Here is a 23,728-nt window from a genome sequence, read left to right as displayed (position 1 = left end):
AATAAAAGGTGGGCTTCAAGAATTTTAAGCCAATTCTAACATCTACTTCTGCTTTATTGACTATGCCAAAACCTTTGACTGTGTGGATCACAACAAACTGGAAAATGCTTCAAGAGATGGGAATACCAGACCACCTGATCTGCCTCCTGAGAAATCTGTATGCAGGTCAAGAGGCAGCAGTTAGAACTGGACATGGGACAATGGACTGGTTCCACATTAGGAAAGGAGTACGTCAAGGCTGTATATTGTCACCCTGCTTATTTAACTTATCTGCAGAGTACATCATGTGAAATGCCAGGCTGGATGAAGCACAGGCTGGAATCAAGATTGCCGGGAGAAATATCAATAATCTCAGATAGGCAGATGACACCACCCTTATGGCAGAAAGAGAAGAGGAACTGAAGAGCCTCTTGATGAAAGTGAAAGAGGAGAGTGAAAAAGCTGCCTTAAAACTCAACATTGAAAAAATGAAGATCATGGCATCCAGTCCCATCACTTCATGGCAAATAGATGGGGAAACAATGGAAACAGTGACAGGCTTTATTTTCTTGGGCTCCAAAATCACTGCAGATAATGATTGAAGCCATGAAATTAAAAGGCACTTGCTCCTTGGAAGAAAAGCTATGACCAATCTAGACAACATATTAAAAAGCAGAGATATTACTTTGCCAACAAAGGTCCGTCTAGTCAAAGCTATGGTTTTTCTAGTAGTCATGTATGGATGTGTGAGTTGGACCATAAAAAAGCTGAGCGTTGAAGAATTGATGCTCTTGAACTGTGATGTTGGAGAAGACTCTTGAGAGTCCCTTGGACTGCAAGGAGTTCGAAACAGTCAACCCTAAAGGAGATCAGTCCTGAATACTCACTGGAAGGACTGATGCTGAAGTTCCAATTCTTTGGCCACCTGATGCGAAGAATGGGCTCATTGGAAAAGGCCCTGATGCTGGGAAAGATTTAAGGCAGCAGGAGAAGGGGATAACAAAGGATGAGATGGTTGGATGGCATCACTGACCTGATGGAAGTGAGTTTGAGCAAGCTCCGGGAGTTGGTGGTGGACAGGGAGGCCTGGCTTGCTGCAGTCCATGGGGTCACAAAGAGTTGGACATGACTGAGTGACTGACCTGAACTGAACCAACCTGAAACAAAAACCTCTTTATTTCAATCAGAAGAAGGCAGAATTTTGAAATTTAATTTAATTTAATTTTTTGGCTGCATCTTGCATCAAACAGGATCTTGGGTCCCTAACCAGGGCTTGAGCCCACCCATACCCTCTGTAATGGAAGGGCAGAGCCTTAACTACTGGACCATCAGGGAAGTCCCAGAATAAAGCAATTTTTAAGCCAAATTGCACTGTTTTAAAATTCAGATATAAAAGTTTTAGAAATATTGACAAGCATGCACAAACGTGTCAATTGTATCAACTTAGGAATCTTTCAGGGAAAATAAACACAGTTTATTTCTCCAATTAAACATCCTAATTTATCTTGAAGTTTAAATCTAGACAACTAAAAGATGAACTAAAATAAACAATCTAGGGATCGTGACATCATGGTTAGATGGTAAACATCATAGTCATTAAATATAAGGCTAAGACTGACCAAATGAAATTTTCTTCAAGGAACAAGCCATAAATAGTGTAAAGCTGAATACTAGTAACACAACTGATGTATGTTGAAAGGTAGGGAGTGAGAAATATAGTGTAAAACTAAAATGGAATTTAAAGATGATTTCAATGTGTGTTATAATCTCCTTTCTTAGTTTAGAGGAAGATTTTAGGAAAGAAATCATATTCCTTGTAGTGAAGAAAATGGACTTGAAATAAGTTTTTCAATTTTACTTTGGCTTCTTTTTTCCTCCATTCAGCTAAAACTTAAAGAGAATTTAGTACTTTTAAATATTAAAAATAATGTACATGATGTATTCCTGTTTTTGTCCCCATATCTTTCTTTCACTTTATCATGTCTCTGTCCTTTTATCTATCTTTAAATATAGAATAAAGGCTGGAGTAGTGTTTACCAAATATTGATGACCATTGTTTCTGAAAGGTGGAATTTTAGATAATTTTTTTACTAGCCCCTTTGCACTTCTTTTGTATTGCTGGAAAATTTTCACAATGATTACGTATTATACTTACTAAATAAATTAAGTCAAAATTCTAAAATAAAGAAGCAATCACAATGGGTAAAAAAGGCAAAGCTAATTTTTTTTCATCCCCATTTTAAGATGAGAGTTGCCCATCTGAGCTGCCCGTTCTCCAGACTGGAATTCTAGTAATGACTATAAGCTGACCTTTCCTGTTCCTAACATCTTTCCCAAGAATAGCTGAAATGCTTTATAACTCAGGTCAAGTCTAAAAGAAATGGAGCCAAACAGTGGGATCAAGGACAAGGTTGTACACATTGAAGCTGATTATAAAAAACATTTTATTTAACTATGATGAGATGGTATTACAGACCCCAGTGCTTCTTTCCTTGAGAATTGTCAGACGTGGGGGCAGGTATGACTGAGGTTACCTGTTGTGACTCATTTGGATACTGATAGTTGTCATCTGTTGATTCACTTTGCATAAGATCTCATAACAACGATGTGCAGTTAAGGTCTAGTATTATATAATGCTCCTTATTTGCACTCTGCTAAACACTTTCACATAGGTAATCTCACTTACAATCTATGGGAGAGGCAGTATCATAACCAATTTACAGACTAGAAAACAGAGGTTTGAATAACTCCCACAGGAGTCTAACTTCCAAGTCAGAACCAAGATCTTGATTGTAGATGAATGCGTGGGAAGCAGCTCATTAGCAATTGGACTTTAGAATTTATTTCCTAAGCCAGTAGTTCATCACCTTATGAAATCCCAATACACCTAAGGATTTGTGATAGCCCTGGACAAGGGCTCACAGTGCATTTCTTTGCCCTGGGCACCATGATAAGTTCAGAGGTGGCAATGACTCCAGATGATCGATGGGAGGGAACACTAGGATTTTTACTGGTGTGACCAGTGAGTAGGAATCCTATTTTCTGAGAGCAAAATAGCAGCAAGGAAAATGCAAGCCTCTGCCTACTAAGGGCAACCACACAGATCCCAAGAATAAAGCCAACATGAAGGAAAACAGAGCCAAGAAGTGGGGCTAGACTAGATTCCCAGTGCATTGTGGAAGCTCCTGGATCCAACCATTCCTGAATCTATCCACCATATACTTTGGAGACACATAGAACAATGAGTTCACTTTTTGCTTTACTGAATTGGTTTTTGGTCACTTGGGGCTGAGTGGCTCTTGTGTATTTGGAAACCTCATGCGAGGCAGAGCACAAGTGGTAACTAGTTCTCTTGACTCCCAGTGAGGACTCCTTCCCCTGGACTCTGGGATTTCCTGCAGGAAGCTCACATAGTATTTCAGCCTCCTCAGGATGTGACTTGGTGGAAGAGGATGCCTTATTCACTTATTTGAATCCTGTGTCTCAGGAAAGTCTTTCCCATGAGCACTGAACAACTAGAGATGAATGAATTACAACAAAAAGGTTGCACTTGGAAAGTTTTGTTTTAAATGATCTAAATTAAAGGAACGGTCTTTCCCTTTTAATGTGCATATAAAATCACTGCGCTTTCCCGGTTAACAATGTAAGTCCCATTCTCATTATCAGAATCATAAAAATGAGTGAGGTGACAGGTTCTTTTTAAAATGCAAAGTGTTTTATGTCAGAGGGTATGAGAAATTAGATGGAGACTCTCCATATATGCAGGTATAAAAGAGTGACTTTCTTTCTTTCTTTTGGTATTTCCCACAATTATGATCCAATTTTCTTGCCTTAGAAACAAGCATGGTTCTATATACCTTTAGCCAAAGGAAACAAGAAAATACACACAGAATCCCCTGCATTTTTACGGAGACAAAGAGGAGGCAGTAAGCTGTTCAAAAGGAAAGTTATAAATGTAATGATAGGAAGGTCATGTGATGCACATTAATTCAAAAGGGCCCCTTTATTGGATTGTGATCTGATTGTGTTTACAAATATATAGCCAGAAGGCTTTTAATTTTGGGGCAATTTCATTGTTCATAGATAGATATCCAGCTACAGATATACATCTATGAAATTATGTGCTTATGTGTTTTAAATGAGATACAGTTCCTCTCTTTTAATGCAATAATGGTCCTATTTTATGATCTACGGTTGCCCAAAGTTGGGGCAATTTTATAACAATCTTATTTGAAATATCATAATAGATGAAAGATGTAAATAATGTGATGTTTAGAGACCCAGTTGAAATTTGAATTCATTGGAATTTCTCCACCGCTGGCACTAACAAGGACAGACTTTATTAAATCTCACGGATTGGATTCTTCTTGCCTTTCCAGCCACTTCTTGCCTCCTTGCTGTTTATTTTTCTTTTAAGCCTGAGTTCAATAAATAAACCCAACTAACAATTAAAAAGTCCCTAAATGATGCTAGATTGAAAAATTCAAAAATAGCCTGGCTGGCACTGCACTTGCAGTGGAGTTTGATTAAATTCTCTAATTGCATTCGAATGGGCGGCGACCATCACAATATGTTGGTGCTTTTAGCTTGAGCTGTGGATGAAAAACTTCAATTACCACTAAAAATGGAAAATGTTCATAATAGATAAATGTTCTTCCTATTTGAGAGCTGTCTTTTAAATATTACATAACTGATTTGGGTGAGATACTATTTATTCTATTCCTCTTGTGCTCTGTGAATTGATTTATACCCTTGCCCCAAACGTAGGAATCTTCTTTCTCCTCTGATGGAGACCCATTGCAGTAGCTGGCTCAGCCACAAAAAGCTCTTTTTCTAGCCAGAGGCTGGATATACTGTGGGAGGAATGATGGAGTCTGAACGTTTCTTGGAGAGAAAGAGGAACAAAGACTGGGAAGACATTACTAGTAACATTTGGAGCAGTCATCGTTGATTCGGGCTTCTCAGGTGGTAAAGAATCTGCCTGATGATGCAGGAGATGAAAGTGACTTGGGTTCAATCCCTGGGTTGGGAAGATCCCCTGGAGAAGGGAATGGCTACCCACTCCAGTATTCTGGCCTGGGAAATCCCATGGACAGAGGAGCCTCACGGGCTACAGTCCATGGGGCTGCAAAGAGTTGGACATGACTGAGCGACTGAGCACACATACACATCATTGATCTGGACTGCTGTGGAAGGTGGGTGAATTAGGGATGGAGCAGAAGGCAGGACAGATTGTTAGAGAGCTGCCCATTTCCACACACTGCCTTAAACCAAATGTGCCTCCATCTTCTGGGAAAATGGACAGTCATCACACAGCTCAGTTCAAATGTCACCTCCTCCAGGAAGTCTTCTTTCCCTGCCTCCTCTGGGCTCCCAGGATGCTGTGTACCTCTATTGCTGCATGGTCTGAATTTGATGGGATCATTGTTCAGGCCGCCTCCATTGTGTAGAGCCTCTTTCCTGACCTCTTGGAGATCCCCAGGGTCAGAACCCATATTTGAATTTTCTGTGTCTAGCCAGCTGGTTCTCTGGAGCTGGTCATCAGCAGCTTCTGTATCTCCTCCTCACCAGAAGGCAAGAGCTTTCCAATTGCACAGACCTTGAATCCTGCCATGGCAATTTTCAGCTGGGCAGTTGCCTTCAGCCTTTGAGCTTTGGTTTCCCCATTAGTAAAATGGAGTAAGTCCACCCATCTCATCAAACTGCTGAGCAGGCTTAATGGAACTAGAAAAGGTGAAGGCAGCTAGCGGGTGCCGAGAGCACAGACCCTTGGTAAATATCAGGTTATTGCCTTTCTGCTCCTCTCTCCTTTGTTCACTCTTTTTCTTCCTGATTTCCCTCATTTCAACCCTGCCACCATCACTGCCACCATGAAATGAATATTTACTAAGTGCTGAGCACAGTGTGGAAGGCTTTTCCTAGATCATTTCATTTAATTCCCGTCCTTTTTCTTCTCGTCCGCATGCTGCCTCAGCTTTCCCAGTTCCTGTGCTCCCTACAGCCTGTTGCATGGCTCCCATGGGAGGATTCAGCCCAGCCTCACTCTAGGCCCCGTGACAATCCTGATCTTGACCTCACTTTCTGATGGGGCTGGACTTAGATTTTTGCAGCCCAGAGACCCGATGTCCACTGCTTCAGAGAGCAGGCAGGGTATCTTCTTCCCAGGAGGCTGAACAGACCAGCCAGCACGGCCTTGGACTGCATGCTGCCCACCTCCACGTCATCTGGTCTCTGCCCCTCCCCTGCCTAGGTTCTGCCATCCAGAACCTCTGAGTGATCGCCTCCCTGACCCACCCTGGGCTCCCGAGCTCCTGAGCCTGCCTACCGCTCTCAGCCACTTCCCATCATGCCTCAGGCCCACCTGACTCCCCCAGGTACGGCAAGTCCCCTCGGTTCCCCCTCTGCTCTTCCCATAACCCTCCTGCCTTTTTTGCTTTTGCTGCCCTTCCCGCATTCCTTCCGTCGCTCCCCCAGCCCCCTTCCCATTGGCTGTGACTTTTGTGGCAGGTCCTAGTGTTTCCCAAGTGCAAGGGACAGGGCCGAGGCTTTGCAGGAACCTGGACCCAGTGGGGAAGACAGAACCACGATCACATAACCCTCTGTGCCTTGGAACCTTGATAAATGCGACCTCTCACGCATCAGCTCAAACAACCAAAGCGCAAGGTCAGGATGGGGCCACTCGGCTTTGTAGAAACACGTGAGGGAAGTGCCTTGGGGACCTTATTCAATACAGGTCTGCGGAACGACATGCCAGTTCATAAAAAGCTAATGGAATCTGAGACTGCGATACAAGGGCTTCAGAGTTTTGAGTGAGGGAAATGGGAGCTCCAAGCTTTTCTGCTTCGTTCCCTTATGCCTCGGGTGTTAGATCACTTCCGAGTGGGGGGTGGGTGTAGTTAAAAAAAAAAAAGCAAATTGGAGGATGGTTATAGTAAAGCCATCAGTGGGAAGTCTCAGAGGGGGAAGCTGACATCGTGTCACCTGTACAAAAGGGGAAGGATGGAAAGACTGAATGAAGGGGGGTGTGCACATTTCAGTGGGAGCAGTGCAGGATCATGACCACAGTTTCCCGAGGCGGGGGAGGGGGCGCTGCCTGAGAAAAGAGGCCATTGGAGGGGCTTGGGAGAGCAAAAACAGGGCACACACCAATAGGAAGCTGACTTTGGCAGACACTAAGGTCTGATTTTAAATCTGATTTTGTTTATTTATTTTTTAATTAAAGGATAACTGCTTTACATAATTTTGTTGTTTTCTGCCATGTATCAACATGAATCAGCCATGGGTTATATATATATTACCTAACATATATATATATATGTCCCCTCCCTCTTGAAACCTCGCTCCCATCTCCCTCCCCACCCCACCCCTCTAGGTTTATACAGAGCCCCTGTTTGAGTTCCCTGAGACATACAACAAATTCCCGTTGGTGATCTACTTTACATATGGTAATGTAAGTTTACATATGGTAATGTAAGTTTCCATGTTACTCTCTCCATTCATGCCGCCCTCTTAAAGAGGAGCTTTGAAAGCAGCTGAGCCAACTCACCCACCCTTGTTTGAGGGACTTGGTTCCCTGATTCTGCAGATGCTCAGACAGGAGACCCCTGTCCAAGCAGACACTGGGCAGAGGGCTGGTGACACAGGCTTAAACCGGTCTCCTTGCCTCCCAGCCTTTCCAATGCTGGTACCTTCACGAGGCTGAATCATAGCATGTGGCCTCCCTTTCCCCCCCGCCCCTTCCTCATTTGACCTCCAGAGCATCCCAAAGGTGATCTAAGGATCACCGACCTCAAAAGAAGTGTCACCGACCTCAGACATCACCCTCTCCTCCAGTTCCTGTTTCTTCCTTCTTTCTTCGCATTTCTGCATGAGTGTCGACCAGCAGACACCTGCGGGTGACGTTACTGTCCCTTCTCACCCGCCATGGTCACTGGTGCCCCCAAGTCCATGGCTGCCTCTCAAATCTCCTGCTCCCTTTCCGCAGCAGTCCCTCATCTCTCCTCAGCAGTCACAGGCCTGAAACGGGTCCCACTGAATCGAAACAGGGAGTCACAGGGCCTCACACCTTTTGGAGGCTCCAGGGGAGAAACCATCTCCTTGACTTTTTCACTTTCTGGGAGCTCCCGGTTCTGGGCTCACGGAACCTCCCCAGCTGGGGAGCACCGTATCTTTGAATCTCCAATTCTGACCTTCCTGCCTGTCTCATGAGCACCTCTGTGATGACACTGGACCCCAGTCACCCAGGATCACCTCCCCATCTCAGTGTCCCTAATCACATCAGCAAAGTCACTTCTGCCACTCAAAGGAATAGATTCACAGGCTCTGAGGATCAAACCTTTTGCTGCTGCTGAAATGGGATGGAGTATTGGAGAAAAAGAAGCACAGGCAGCTGTAATTTCTCAGGTGAGGAGGGAGGGGTAGTGGTTAAAAGTATTATGGAATGGGATGCTTGTCCCTGGGAGCAGCCAATACATTACAGAGAGACAATGCATGGCTGAGGGTGACTAAGCATCAATTAAAGGCTAGGTGTGAAGGCCAGAGGGCAACCTATAAAGAGACTTTCCTCCTGGAGGGTAGACAAGTTGAGGATCAGGCCCAGGTCTTCATTATAAGAGCAGCAGAGTGTTCCAGAAGAAGTTGATTCCTCAAAACCTTCACACCCACTATGCCAGGGTCAGATCCCTAATTAGGTCGGATGGGACTCCTCAGGGCAACACAGGTGGTGCAGTGGCAAAGCATGCACCTGCCAATGCAAGAGATGCTGGAGATGCTGGGTTTGGTCCCTGGGTTGGGAAGATCCCTTGGAGGAAGAAATGGCAACCGACTCCAGTGTTCTTGCCTGGAGAATCCCATGGACAGAGGAGCCTGGTGGGCTACAGTTCACGGGGTCGCAAAGAGTACTCACACACAGGACTCCTCAGAGTTCAGCATCTCCCTCTGTCCAGTCCTACCTCCCTTGCTTCCTTAGATTAGTTTTTACTGCTGGTGAAGTGAAGTGGTTCATCTTAGGCCAGTCACCTGGACCCAGAGAGACACCGGTCAGTAAGAACAGCGTACAGGACACGTTGCAGCGGATGGGTGAGGGATGTGAGATGTGCCAAGACACCAGGGCAGCAGCAGTGGCTGCGGTTTGTCCTATTAACCTTCCTTCCTCTTGTCATTTTTCTCAGGAAAGGGAGAGCAACCAGCTGTTCCCAGATAATGTGAACTTAGTTTGTGAAACAAGTGGGTCCAGGGCTCTGTAGTGGATGCTGTTGTGAGCTGCCGAGATTCTGCTTCAGGACAGGGGCTCTCAACTTCTCAGACACTTGGAGTGTTGGCTATGTCATTCCATTCTGGACGTTACCGTCAGCCTCAGGAAGCTTCCTTGGCCAAGCTTAAACACCCTCAACCTGGTAGATGTCTGGATAATGCCAAGGCATAAAAGTCCAGCCCCTTCACCTGCATTTGGACCATCTCTGAAGGTCCATCTTAGCTCCAGAGCTTCCTGTGGTGTCAACAGCTGCTTTCCTTATAACTCTGCCTTGTAGTTCAATTTTCCCTCTGTCCAGTCTTGCTTTCCTGAACTTCTTTGCTACCCCTCCAGACCTGGTGTTCCCAAGAGCACCCCTGGATGCGACTCTCAACATCTGTTCTCCAGGGACCCTGGCCGTGTGTACATCAAGATCTTGGCTTATGTCCCCTCCTTCTCTTCCAGCTTAGTCTCCAGATACAAGGCCTCTGCTCCCCAAAAGGGCACTGCTCGCCATCCTGACTCCTTGAGAATGGCACTGTGACTCTGGGCCTGTGTCCTGTCACCTCCCTCTCTGGGCCCATTCCCACCACCTATCTTGGCTACGTTTCAAAATACCAAAAGGCTCCAGCCTCTCCTTCCTGAGCAGTTGCTGAATGAGTCCTGGTCTTGTAGGAATCGATGCTTTCTAACGTGGTGCTGGAGAAGACTCCTGAGAGTCACTTAGACAGCAAGGAGATCAAACCGGTCAATCCTAAAGGAAATCAACCCTGACTATTCATTGGAAGGACTGATGCTGAAGCTGAAACTTCAATAGTTTGGCCACCTGATGAGAAGAGCTGACTCATTGGAAAAGATCCTGATGCTGGGAAAGACTGAAGGCGGGAGGAAAAGGGGATGACAGAGGATGAGGTGGTTGGATGTCATCACCAACTCAATGGACATGAGTTTGAGCAAGCTCCAGGAGATAATGAAGGACAGGGAGACCTGGTGTGCTGCAGTCCATGGAGTTGCAGAGAGTTGGACAGGATTGGGTGACTGAGCAACAACTTGCAGGAAGGACAGGAGACAAGAAGAGACATGACCTTGGTGATGCAAGGAAGAGGCTTGGTGAAGACATCATGCAGACTGCCCTTCCTGTCACTCAGGAATCCTTTGCTCCAAAGCCACACTGCCTTGGGAATGACAAGAAAGCAGAAGAAAGGTGTGAGAGTTGGTGTCGGTTCACTTCCCTTTCCAGACACCTGGGTTGGTGGGTGGGTCACGCCAGGAGGGCTTCGTCCATGGGTATCATTGTCTTCTATAGGCACCCAGAGTCCACTTTGAGCTTCAGAATTAATGGCTGGGCCACCAGACCACAGTCAAAAATCTTTTAAGCATTTGGGTTTGGTTCAGCCCCGAGTGTGGTTTTCTAAAGGACAGTCTGCTGCTGCCCTTTTTCCAAGCCTCCTCTGTTTTGAGGACCTTTAAATCACATGTTTTGGATTCATTTACATGGAACTCATCAAAGCACCATTTTGTTAGATGGGTTTGATGTCCAAGCAGCCCTTCTAAGCTGTCTTGGTTTTGCTCCTCGACCAGATGAGGTATGTTTTACTAATAATGAAAGGACTGCCTGGTGCTCTCATAAAGGAGTTCAGATTCTTCTCTGCATAGACTGTCCAATGTCCTGGTGAGATTTCGTAGTTGGCAAAGGAGATTGTCTCTTAGGCTTAATAATTTCCATGCTTACCCTTTCATGAGAAGGAATTCCATTTTGGAAGAAAATGACTTTTTTTTTTTTCTTTTTGGTAGCTTTAAGAGGCTGCCTTATGAAAAGACAGCAAAGGCAACAAATTATTTCTCCAACTTGCGGCTTTGCTGCAAAGGCCTCTGGGAAACTCTTTTCTGCGTGCCTCGCTGTCGAGCTGACCACATCCTGCAGCTTTGCAGGCACAGCTAGACCCGAGGCAGCCGGGGGCAGGTCGTCAAGTTGCTTCTCACTGGAACACACGGTCTGTCTTAGCCACCAGGAGAGGACAGGTCAGGGCCGCTGTGACTGTTACCAGGCTGACCCAAAGCGGGGAGGAATTTACTGAGCATCTTCCTACTTGTCCTCTTGCCTGAGCCTGCCTGGAGCACCTCAAGGTAGGCATTCTTGTGCCAACTGACAAAGAAGACAAGAGTTGCAAAGCTCTGCTGATGACTCCAAGGTGGCCTTTCTTCCTGCTACAAACGTCCTGATGGCTGAATGGTAGCTGCCCATTGCCTTGGAGAGCTGAGACCGTTCTAAATTTAAATGGTGTGAATGCAACAAAAAGGACTTGGAGCCCAGCTTCACGTGGCTTCCAAACTTGTTGCCCTACAGATGTGTGGGAACATTGTCCAGGGCAAAGGGCTTTGAACTTGAGCCGGGTTGCTGGCCTGGCAGGGTGTGCATTGGGCAGACCGCGCTGAGCTGTGGTTTTTCTGCCTGTGATGTTAGGCTGATGGGAGACTAGTGAGCAAAGACACGTGGTGTGCTCAGCCCCACGCCAGCCACGCAGGGCAGAGTTCTGCTTTTCATTAGCACCAGGAGTAGGAGTCCAGCCTTGCTCCTTCCTCCCTGGCTGGTGGCCCCTGGGATCCAATCAGACCATATCTGTCTCAGAGCGTTTTATGCAAGTGAGGGTGTTTAGTCCAACCATGCTGAGCGGTGGTGTTGGAATAGGTAGATTGGAGTGACTACACTGTGGGGACTTCAGTAGAATACAGTGCGACCCTTTCTGCACTAGACCCTGGAAGAGAGGAGCTGGAGGTCCTGGGGATGTATGGGCTCTGGTGGGAGGTGGATGAGCTGAACTGGTTTCTGGGTGGAGATAACACAGAACTCCCTGGCGGTCACTTCTATAGCCCTGCCGTGTGGGGTGTGTGTGTGCAAATGCTCACACAAGCAGAAGAGAGGTGGAGTCCAGTCTTGTGTTGGCAGGACCCTACGGAACTGGTATTTCTTCATCATCTCTTTCCTTTCTTCCTTTCTCACCTTTAGCCTGTGCATAATTTATACCTTTCCCACATGAAACATCACCAAAAACTGAACTAAAACTTGGTTTAGTTTCAATCTGGCTGCAAAAGGGCACCTGGCTAGGCCGGGACACGACCCATCTGTATGCAGAGCTCAGAGGGCTAAGACCTGGGAGACACCTTTGTGACTGGTCCCATCCCCTGTGGGCATCAGTGTGGAAACTGAGGCACACAGATGGTAAGGAGACCACTGGCAGTCTCACGGCTTGTTGGCACCAGAGATGGGATCTGAACCCAGAATTCGTTCAGAGTTTTTTTTTTTTTTCTAAATTCCACTCACTTTATATACCTGTGTTCTAAGTCACTTCAGTTGTGTCCAACCCTTTGTGACCCTATGGACCATAGCCCGCCAGGCTCCTCTGTCCATGGGATTCTCCAGGCAAGAGTACTGGAGTGGGGTGCCACGCCCTCCTCCAGGGGATCTTCTGGATGCATAGATCGAAACTGTGCCTCCTGTGGCCCCTGCATTGCAGGTGGATCTTTACCACTGAGCCACCGGGGATGTCCTTTATTTTCCTACACCCAAAATTAACCGTTTGCTTTTTTTCCCATGTTTATTTATTTTTCTATGTGTATAGCTGGATGAGTCTGCCAGTAATGGATGAGTGCACTAGAGCACTTTATAAACCTTTAGAACTGATTAGATAAATCTCCAGCTGTCTCCCATGACTACGATTCCTACTCAGGTCCATTTCCTTTTCCACAAAAGCAGCTATTGTTACAAGTTTGATGCCCTTCCTTCCAAGCCACAAAAATTATACACACACATATACACACACACACAATATTTCAAATTGTTTTTGTGATCAAGCCTTTACATATTTACATAATAGTATCATGTATCATGGGCTTCCCTGGTAGCTCAAATGGTAAAAAATCTGCCTGCAATGCAAGAAGTTTGATCCCTGGGTCGGGAAGATCCCCTGGAGAAGGAAATGGCAACTCACTCCCGTATTCTCACCTGGAGAATCCCATGGACAGAGGAGCCTGGCGGGCTACAGTCCATGGGGTCGCAAAGAGACATGACTTCACTTTCACTTTTCATTGTATCATATGGTACAAGACCATCAGGAACCCATTTTCATTTTCCCTCCTGATGTGTTTTGGGGGATCTGTTCATCTTGATTGACGTAGATCAGGTGCATTTTGCTCCTGGATGAGCAGACTACTTCACACTCTCCTGTCACTTCTTAGTTGCCTACATACTCATGGGTTGTGATCAAGGTCCATGACTTGCTTTTCCATGAATTTCTGAGCAATGAACTAAAAACCAGAAGGGTTCCTATGGCTTGTTTCTGCCCAGGTCTTGAAAATACAGGAGGACCTTACGTGAGTCAAGTTACCATTCTATACCTCACATATCTCATCTGTTGGAGACAACTTGCCAAAGAATTGTGTGGGTAAATGTGAAGTCCAGCCATAGTCTTCACTGTCCACACACCTAAGGGTATAAGGATGAAAGCTCCTGTGTCCATCGTGAGGCTTGCTTGGGATGGAATACTTCCCCTCCATCTCTTTTTGTACTGCTCTATCTTTGTGTGTATAAGTGTTGTCGCAGGAATGCTTTCTGTAACATCTCAGGAGGGGCTTCCCTGGTAGTTCAGTTGGTAAAAGAATCTGCCTGCACTGCAGGAGACTCAGCTTTGATTCCTGGGTCGGGAAGATCCGCTGGAGAAGGGATAGGCTACCCACTCTAGTGTTCTTGGATTTCCCTGATGGCTCAGCTGGTAAAGAATCCACCTGCAATGTGGGAGAACTGGGTTGGGAAGATCTCCTGGAGAAGGGAATGGCTACCCACTCCAGTATTCTGGCCTGAAGAATTCCATGGACTGTATAGGACACATCTCAGGACACAGTGGATCTATAATGGGAAAGTTACCCAAGGAGGGGTGGTGAGGGGGGGATCCCCCTGAAGGATGAGGTCATTCCCAGTGTCTGTTTCCTTGGGAACAGGTGGATCCTCATATGGAAAGGGCCCAAGGCAGATAGTGACCATAAGGAGGTTGAGATATTTCTATAGCAGCTCACCAAACAGTGAATCCCTCCACAAGGGGAAAGTTGCAAGTGAGAGCTGACTTTTCTAAGATTACAAAGGAAGCTTGGGAAAAGCCCTGAAGTCAAAGTCAGGGCTTGGTCTGCTGTCTGAGCCCTTATGAAAGAGAACCGAGTGAAGAAACTCTGGCTGGAGACTTGACTCAGCGGCATGCTGATGGTGCAATTTCAGGCTAACAGCAGGTGAAAGCAAATGAGCTCTGTGGGAGTACCTGTGAAAACCCTCATCTGGGTGGTGACATGTGAACCGAGTTTTGAAGTGTGAATAGGAGTTTGCCAGATGAGGGAGGGCAAAAGCCATTCCAGGCAGGAGTCTGTGGTCAACTGGGGAAGGCTCAGGGCATGGGAGAGCTTCCCAGGTGGCCGAGTGGTAAAGAATCCACCTATCAATGCAGCAGATGTGGATTCCATCCCTGGGTCAAGAAGATTCACTGGAGAAGGAAATGGCAGCCCACTCCCATTCCATGGAATTGCCTGGAAAATTCCGTGGACAGAGGAGCCTGACGGGCTACAGTCCATGGGATCACAAAGACTTGCACACAACCGAGAACACATGCATTGCACCGCCAAGGGATGGAAAATGGTCCAGTGTGTATGAAAGATGGGAAGGATATGGGGGGGAGACTAGAAAGATGGCTTGGGGAGTGACTATGTCCTGTAAGCTGCAGGGAACCATAACAGAATCAGGAGCAGAGAAAGTACAAAGTAAGATTTTTATTTTTTATTTTTGGCTCAGGAAGGTCACCAGAAAGCCACAGGGGTCGGATGGAATGCAGTTCAAGGCAGAGGGACCAGTGAATGTTGCAATGGTGCTGGTGAAAGATGCCAGTCACGGGGGCCTGAGAAAAGAGGCTGGAACATTTAAATGGGAACACGATGGAAAGGTTGGGTAGGAAGGGAGACCTAAAGGCTATTGAGCTTGTTTTACATGGATTAGCTTGTAAATTTTCATCATAGTCCTGTGATAAGGCATTATTGCCCCTGTTTTACAGATAAGACAACAGAGACTACACAAGTAAGTGCCAAGTTTCCAGAAGTTCTGAAAGTCTGAGGGATTCCAGAGTAAGATCTGTTTCCTTTAGTTTATGGTTAAGGGGGGAAACAATTCAGCAGTCCTGAAGACTGGGGTTTCATACCAGGGGACCTGGATGAACAACGATATTGGCAGATACCCCCACTGCTTATCAATATCCAGTCTTCTTTCCTGTGGTTAATTGTGGCCATGTGACTAGTTCTGGCCAACGAGTTGCGAGCGAATCTGACATATGTCACTCCTGGGCTGGAGTATTTAAATAATTAGCGGGACACTCTCCAGCTCGACACTTCTGCACTGGTGACCTGGGAAACACCTTGAGTGCAAACTCCATTAATTTGGAGACCTGAGTGATGATAACGGGCAGAGCTACCTGCCTACTTATGTTGCCATGGAGCATAAGTGGGGAGTGAATCCTTGCTTGACGTCATGGATATTTAGAGTTGTTACTGCAGCACAACCTATCCTATACTAACTGATAAGGTGATTCCTGTCCTTGAGTAAAGGAGCAGGCTGAGAGCAAGGGTCGGAAAGATGACACTTCTGGATTTGGGAAGGACTGAGCTATGGCAGAACATTAAAGTAAAAGGAAGTCGGGCTTTGGGGATGCACAGATGTGGGTCCAATGTCACCCCAGGGACCTGCCAACTGAGAGGTTGCAGGCAAAGTCTCCCAGCATTTCTGATCTTGGTTTCCTCATATGTGAAATAGGAGTTGTGATCACCACCTCATTAGAATGACTCCAGCTAAAACATGCAGAGCGCCCAGCGTGGAGCCTAGTCCCCAGGCAAGTTGAAAGTGTTAGTCACTCAGTTTTGTCTGACTCTTTGCAACCCCACAGATTAGCCCACCAGGCTCCTCTGTCCGTGGAATTCTCTAGGCAAGAATACTGGAGTGGGTAGCCATTACTTTCTCCAGGGGATCTTCCTGATCCAGGGATTGAACCTGGGTCTCCTGCATTGCAGGCAGATTCTTTACTGTCTGAGCTATCAAGGAAGCCAAGTCCTTAGGAAGCATTCTGCAAACTATCGTCTTTACCCCAGGAAGATTTTCAGAAGGAAGTTGGTGATTGAAGCTTTGTGAGATCAGACATATTTCACTTAAATTTCTCTGGTACCGAGAGTGGTGACTAGGCACATTAGGTGTTAAAGGCACTACAATTATTTGCTTTATTTGCCTATTTCCTCTCATAATCAGACTGGGAACTCTTTGATGGGAAGGACCTATGTGTTCATTCATCTGTGTGTTTCTTCCTTGGCCAGTGGATATCAGATCTTAGGAAATTTTCCTTGAAAGGATGAGTCATCCCTGGTTTTAGAAATAGCCAGATCTGGACGCCATTTCTCTATGGCACATCGATACCAAGCCCAGCCTTGGTTTTCCAGGAGACCCCCCTGCCCCCTCCCAGCTAGCAGGTCTCTATTCTGACCTCTGGCATTCCTCCAAGGACCCTTCAGGCCCTGGGTCCAGGTGCCTAGGAAGCCTACCACACCAGAGCTGTATCTCTCATCCATCTTTCCCCCAAGCTGAATAGCATCTTAAGATGACCCCAATATCAAGCTCTACCTGCACACGGCTGGGTGCAGACCTTGGCAGGAGTGGACTGACAGGCTATTTCTCTCCTTCCCAGGCAGACGAGTATGGAGCAAGTCTGTTTATCAGGCAACGCCTTATTGTAGCCAGAGGTGGTGGCTTAACAGTGGCAGAAACGCCCGCGTTGCTTCACAAGCTGCAAGTTACTAAGATGTGCCCTTGGCCTCAGCGGGCAGATAAGCACCTGCATTGGAGAAGGAGCCCTTGATCATGGGCTGATAAGCTCAGGAAAGGATTAAAAAAAAAAAAAAAATCCCAACAACAACAAGAAGCTGAGCGACCCACTGTCGGAGGCTTTTTCATGTACACATGGGCGTGTTACCTGTCTTCGCCAACACACGGGGTGATGCAAAAGGTCTGGTTTTAATTTAATTTGATGGTCACGCAATCATGGAATGAGCATGTCAGAGCTGGAAGGGACTTCAGGGATTGTCTCCATGAACCCTTTCATCTTCCAGGTGAGGACATTCAGGGCTACAGAGCTGTGGTGACTTGTTCAGTATCATATAGCAGCGTTTTGGCAGAGCTGGAACAAAAGCCTGGGTCTCTAGACCCCAGGCCTTCCATCTTTCCACCAAATGGAATTGCTTCACAGGCTGCCATCTGATTCCTCAGGTGCATCCTGCGGGCTGTGCTTTGGTGCCTAAACAGTCCATTTTAATGATGCCAGAGTCAGACAGCCCTTCCCCTCCCTAGTCCCCTGCTTTTGGAGTTGACCAGTGATCTCAGGGCAACAAGGTCTGATGTTTCAGAGTCCAGTCATTCCAAACCTTGTTATTTCATATTTGAAAGAGGTCCCACTTGGAGAGGTGACTTGCTTCAGTGATACAAGTAGGGAAGATGAAATATCTGGGTCTAAAATTCTCAACATCCTGACTTCAGTCCATTCCTTTTAAAGAGTGGGTTAAAACCACTATTTATGGTTTGGGTGAGGGTGTGTGGAAATGGGTGAGGTATGTGGAAAGCCACCTGGACTCTGAAACTTTCCTTTGTGGCCATTTTTTGGGGGAAAAATATCCCATATGTTACCTTAAGGATATAAATGGAGCTTGGCAGCCTTTGCAGAATTGAAAATAACATTGTACTCATAGGCACTCAATAAACCAATAAATGATAGATGAATGAATCCTTAGTGGCTTCATTCACTTAAAACTTGCTTTCTAGGTTTGATCTGTGAATAAATAAAACAGTATAGATTTTAGTTTAAAATAATTTCCAGGTGAAAGGGATAGAGCCATTAGCAGCAACAACAAGCTTATAGCATCTCAAGAACCATGCAAGTAATTGGTATATCCCCGTCTCACATTAAAGTCAAAATTAGATTAAAAATCTGAAAATATTTATCAAACAGCTACTTAAAATAATACAGTAGAGATATATTTCCTTTTTAACATTTTTAAAAAAACCTCATAGACCTTTATTTTACTCTTTTATCTTTTGGCTGTATCATGCAGCATGTGGGATCTTAATTCCCCGATCAGGGATGGAACCCATGCCCTCTGCATTGGCATCAAGGAATCTTAACTATTGGACCACCAGGGAAGTCTCTAGAGATAAATTTCTAATGAAAAGTCCTACTCTTTTGTCACTGTAATGCTTTTCTCCTGAGTAAATCACTTTTAATTCTGTTAACTATTTCTGCTTGTTTCCTGGTATCTATATAATATATACACATGTGCTAAACATGTTAATAATGTTATTTTTGATTGATCAAGTTTAGATATTTGTATATCAGGGCCTTCCCACAACAAATGAATTGGTTCATTTGGACCATTACCCACGTCTCTGCCCCTAGTTCATTTTGCACACACACACATACACACAAACACACACACAATCTTTTAGTCTCTTTATTAGTTTAAATCATACATATACACATTTTGTATTCCATCAGTGGTGAACAGTAACCTTTGACTCAAGTCTTATGAGATGAGTGTATGACATTCCAACCCTTCTTATCACCTCCTCTCCCACTTCCCCTCTTCTGCTTCTCATTCTTAGTAACCGTACTTTCACTTTTAAATGTTAAGATGGATAACATTTATTTTTTGTTTTGTTTTACAGTCTATCAAGCTTTATCTGTAGGTTGATTCCAGAAATGGAACATCCATGAAGCAAATCATGTTTACTTTATTGGGACTGTAAATATTGTTCACCTCACAGCTGAGAGTACTAGGATTATTACTGTGATTGCTGCTTCTTTTCTTTTTTTTTAAGTTTCTAATGGGTTCCTTTGTTTTCTTGCGTTGTAGAGAATTTGCTTGCAAGACTGGAGACCCAGGTTTGATTCCCTGAGTCAGGAAGATCCCTTGGAAGAGGCAAGTGGTAACCCACTACAGTATACTTGCTTGGAAAATTCCATGAATAGTCAATGGGCTACCATCCATGTGGCCAGAAAGAGTCAGCCGTGACTAGCAACTAACACTTTTGAGGAATTTCAACAATCGAAGCGACTTAGCGCATAGCACGCATGACTCTTCTCCACTTTGCTCTCATATTTCCATTTCATTGCTTTTTCTGTTCTGCATTCTAGATTTCCTTAATGTTACCTCCCAACATTTTTGTTCAATTTTCTTTTTTTTTTGACATCACATATTTAATTTCCCAGCACTTTCTTGCTCTATGATTGTTCTTCTTCATAGCATATTGTTCTTTTCTTGTGGATGGAATATATTCTTGCATATCTCAGAGAAGACAAGTTTATTTTTTCTAAATTATCTTTGTTTCCTCCAAAATCAGCTTTTCCTTTTAAATAAAATTTCAGTCTCTCTTTTTTGTTTGATTTCCCTAAAATGTCTCATGACCCTTGATTAATCATATAAGTTTTAAAAAAGAGATACTAGAAAACCAACTGGGGACTCAATGTATTTGGACAAAACTGGCTGACAGGTTTTCATCTGACAGGTCAGAGTGCTGAATATTAATGGAGGGGGTTGCCATTCCCCAATCTAGAGGTCTTTGCTCTTTAGCATTGGTGCTTACACCACCAGTCCTAGTTCTTCCCGCTTAATTTCTTTAAAGAAAGCTTATCTGGTTTAAGAAAAGGAGAGTGATTGTCAACCATTTGTTTCTCTGTGTGTGCGGATAGGCAAATGCAGAGTTTAATTCATCTTCTGTTTTCAACTCCACTTCTCACTCCTGCTTTTTCTTACATGTTTCTGATCCTGAGCCCATCTGAAGCTCCTAAGTTCATCTTCTCTCTCCTTTGCCAAAGGCCCTTCCATGAGTGTCCTGAAGTGTGATTTCTTCTCTTCTGAGTCTTTCGTCACTCCTCTTTCTCCTTCCATCTTATAGAAGTTTTTGGCTTCCTCTCTGCTGATGCTCTACTCCCAATCCTTGTGGGTATTTTTTAAAAAGAACGTTACCTTCATTTTTAGCAATCCCAGAGGGGGTTGTCCAGTGGAACTTTTAGGCAGAGAACATTAAGCCTATGGAAGGCGTAGCAGGGGAAGTATAGGAAAAGGCCAGCAGAGATGAGGAAGTGTGTCATAGTAGCTTGGGGATGACGATTAAGCAGATAGTAAAGGAAAGTGAGGCTTGAGAAGGAGGTTGGGGCTGTGTAAAAGTCTCCCGTTGACAATCTAAAGGCTTCTCTGCTCAGCACCAGGGCTCTGTTCTGTGTGTGTTGGTGGTGGGGGAAGAAGCTATGTTGTATATGTGTATGTCTCCATCTAGTTCACGCTTGCTCCCCTTGAGACTCTGACTTTTTTTTTAATAAGGAAAATCTTCTCTTGGATTCCATATCCTGAATAGGCTCTGGATTTTTTTTTTTTTTTTCATGCCCTCTGTATCTTCCAAGGCTCTGAAAAGCCAAGATCCAGTTTTATTTTTTTTTCCCCAGGTATACCAGATGTCCTCAAGGCAACAGGTCTTCTTTCTCTAACTCCTACTTAAAGTTTGACCTAATTTCCTATTATCTCACTGGATGTTTAAGCCATTTAAGACGTTGTGTACTTTTGACCTAGAGTTCTTCACGGTTTCCAGCATACCCGGCTGGCTCTATTACGGGCATGGAGCTCTCCCATTGGCTGATTCTCTCACTCCTGCAAGGTGTTCTGCCCATTCTAACCTATCATGAAGATTGAACGATGCTAACAGAGATGATATTCTGGTAATAATGCCAGCTCTGGGTCAGGAAGATCCCCTGGGGAAGGGAATGGCAATCCACTCCAGTATTCGTGCCTGGAGAATCCCACGGACAGTGGTGTCGTGGTGTAGCGGTGGGCTACAGTCCATGGGGTCCCGAAAAGTCAGACACGACTGAGCACACACACACTTATATGATGGTTTGGAGTTTAAACAACTCCTTTATATTCAGTGTCATTTAGAACTCAGGATAGGGGAAGAATTACTGTCCTCATTTTTACAGCCAGATGTCTGAGTCATAGGAGGAGAAGTAAGTAACCCAAGATCTCCCAGTTAAGCACAGCATTGGAGTTGGAACCTGGTTTTTTGAATTCCGTTTGCTTTTCTTTTCACTCTTACCAGGTCCTTCCTCACCAGAAACCACAAACCGCTATGTCAACGGGGTCAATTAGTTTGATCCCACTGAAGGATGTAAGTGGGATGGGTCAGGCCATGCTCTGGGATTCCAGAAACTGACCCTGGTTTGAATACTCAAAGTTCTGTTTTGCATCACCTCCCCCAGTCTGCGAACAGCTCAGGATGATGGCGGGCATGGCGCCACGGATGGGCTACATCTTTCCCTCTCAATCAAGGTCTGGGCTCATGGCTCACCACTTGAGACGAAAGCTCGGCTCCTTGTCACAGATATCCAGTTACAGATCAGTAGAAGGAGGCTTTAGACCTGGGGCTGTCTCTCCAACTGTCTTCTCTAGGTGAAAAGGGATGTTCCCGGGGATTATGATGACTCAGTGCAAAAGGATGGCAACTGTGTACACAGAGATGCCTTAATACACGGAGAATTTCAGACCAAGGCAGAATTCGGGTCTTAATCAATCTATAGGAGACCGATTCTGTTACTCACACAGAGCAAGTCGCCATGCTGTTAGGACTTAATTTGCTCTTCTCATGTCAAAGCAGCAAGGGGATGCAACGGCCTATCCGGCAACTTTCAGAAATTATTAATGAAAGGACAAATTCCCCACAAGGCCATCCAGAGAAGGGGGGCAGAAACAAGGGGAGCAAAGGGAAGAAAGAAAGGATGGGGGCATGAACATAGAACCGATAGACCTGGCGCTTGACACTAAAGGCTTAACATCAAATGCAGCCAGAAATCCATTTCCACAGTTTTATTGGCCATTCCGGACGCCTCATTTCAAAGGGAAAGATTTGAATTCAGAGACATAACGCTCCCTTTGTTCTCTTGCCCTCCAGCCTTTGGTGCCAGTGTGGACTGTACCAGAGGGAGAGAGTGAGATCAAAACCCCTCTCCGCTCGGCTACCTGCCCCCAGAGCTGGCCCTTGGCATGCTTAATGAAATCAGCTTTGCAATAGATTGACAATGCCCTGTCAATTATAATCATTTATCTTGGCAAGCAGAGCATTTGAACACTTAAAAGAGCCGGGGGTTCAGCAGGCCCAGAAAAACCAGAATAAAATTATACTGCATGGTAATCAGAGCAAGAGTATATTGCTCACATAAAATTTTACTTTAACTGTCAGAAGGACTGAGAGGATTTTACATCTGATTTTCTGCCCATAGGGTGTTTGAGGTTCCATGTGGGGGTCACTTTCCCCCAACTCTGATGTAATAGGGGGTTCACAGGGGCCTGTGTTGGCAGAGGAGGCCTGTCAGTCTGCTCTGTGCTCAGCTGAGTCTGACTCTTTGCGGACTGTAGCCCGCCAGGCTCCTTGGTCCATGGAATTCTCCAGGTCAGAATACTGGGGAGGGTTGCTATTTCCTCTTCCAGGGAATCTTCCGGACCCAGGGATCCAATCTGCATCTCCTGCCCTGACAGGTGGATTCTTTATCTTTGAACCACCTGGGAAGCCCTGGTAGTGGAGGGGGACCACCCAGTACATAGGGATGGTTTGGGGTGTGTTGGGGACATCAGGATGGGGGTGCAATGACCTGTGCCATCGCAGGAAGTACAGGATTTGAGGGGATGCCTGGCTTCCCTAGTGGCTCAGATGGTAAAGAACCCACCTGCCAATGCAGGAGACATGAGAGATGAGGGTTTGATCCCTTGGTTGGGAAGATCCCCTGGAGAAGGGAATGGCAACCCACTACTCCAGTGTTCTTGCCTGGAGAATCCCAGGGACCGGGGAGCCTGGTGGGCTATAGTCCATGGGATTACAAAGAGTGGGATGCTACTGAACAACTTTCACTTTCATGACTCCCCCATTTCCTGATGATGTGAGCCTGGATCAGTTGTCCCCCCACACAGGGTCTCGATTGTCTTCTAGAGAAATGGAGCCAATAGAGACCCTCTCCTTTCTGATGCCACCAAGACAGACACAATTTTCTTCCTTCTTGTTTAGTGTTATGAAACCGGTTTTTAGTGGGGTAGATGCCTACCCAGAGGATCCCTCCGGGCCTCCCTCATCAGCTTAATGTGGGAGCAGCTAGAGCAATCCTGGGACAATGGGAAGGGTGAGCATGAGGTCCTGCTGAGGGCAGCAAGGGCAGCTGAGCCAGGGGTCTCCTTGCCTCACTGCCCCTCACGCCTGCACACTGGCATCTGTCCAGGAAGCTTCTGGTAGGACCAGTGATCCTGAAAGGTGGGGGGCTGCTGACAGAGGGCCTTGGGACCCAGGAGAGCCTGGACTTAGGACAGGAGGACCTTGTAAATGAGAGCCCGGGACCAAGGCAGCCATCACTCTCAGAAACCTGG

At 45.7% G+C, this 23,728-nt stretch overlaps 1 long non-coding RNA gene across 1 annotated transcript in view; it reads left to right on the top strand.

Annotated features, from left to right (window-relative positions):
* Nucleotides 1–19,635, top strand: part of LOC122419736 — a 28,940-nt gene extending 9,305 nt beyond the window's left edge. The window contains exon 3 of the long non-coding RNA XR_006262971.1: nt 19,184–19,635. This is a non-coding gene — a long non-coding RNA (uncharacterized LOC122419736). The remainder of the gene's footprint in view (nt 1–19,183) is intronic.
* The last annotated feature ends 4,093 nt before the right edge of the window (nt 19,636–23,728 follow it).

This window comes from Cervus canadensis, chromosome 17 (assembly GCF_019320065.1).
Source record: "Cervus canadensis isolate Bull #8, Minnesota chromosome 17, ASM1932006v1, whole genome shotgun sequence".
Classification (NCBI taxonomy): domain Eukaryota; kingdom Metazoa; phylum Chordata; class Mammalia; order Artiodactyla; family Cervidae; genus Cervus; species Cervus canadensis.
This window is presented reverse-complemented; position numbering and strand designations above follow the sequence as displayed.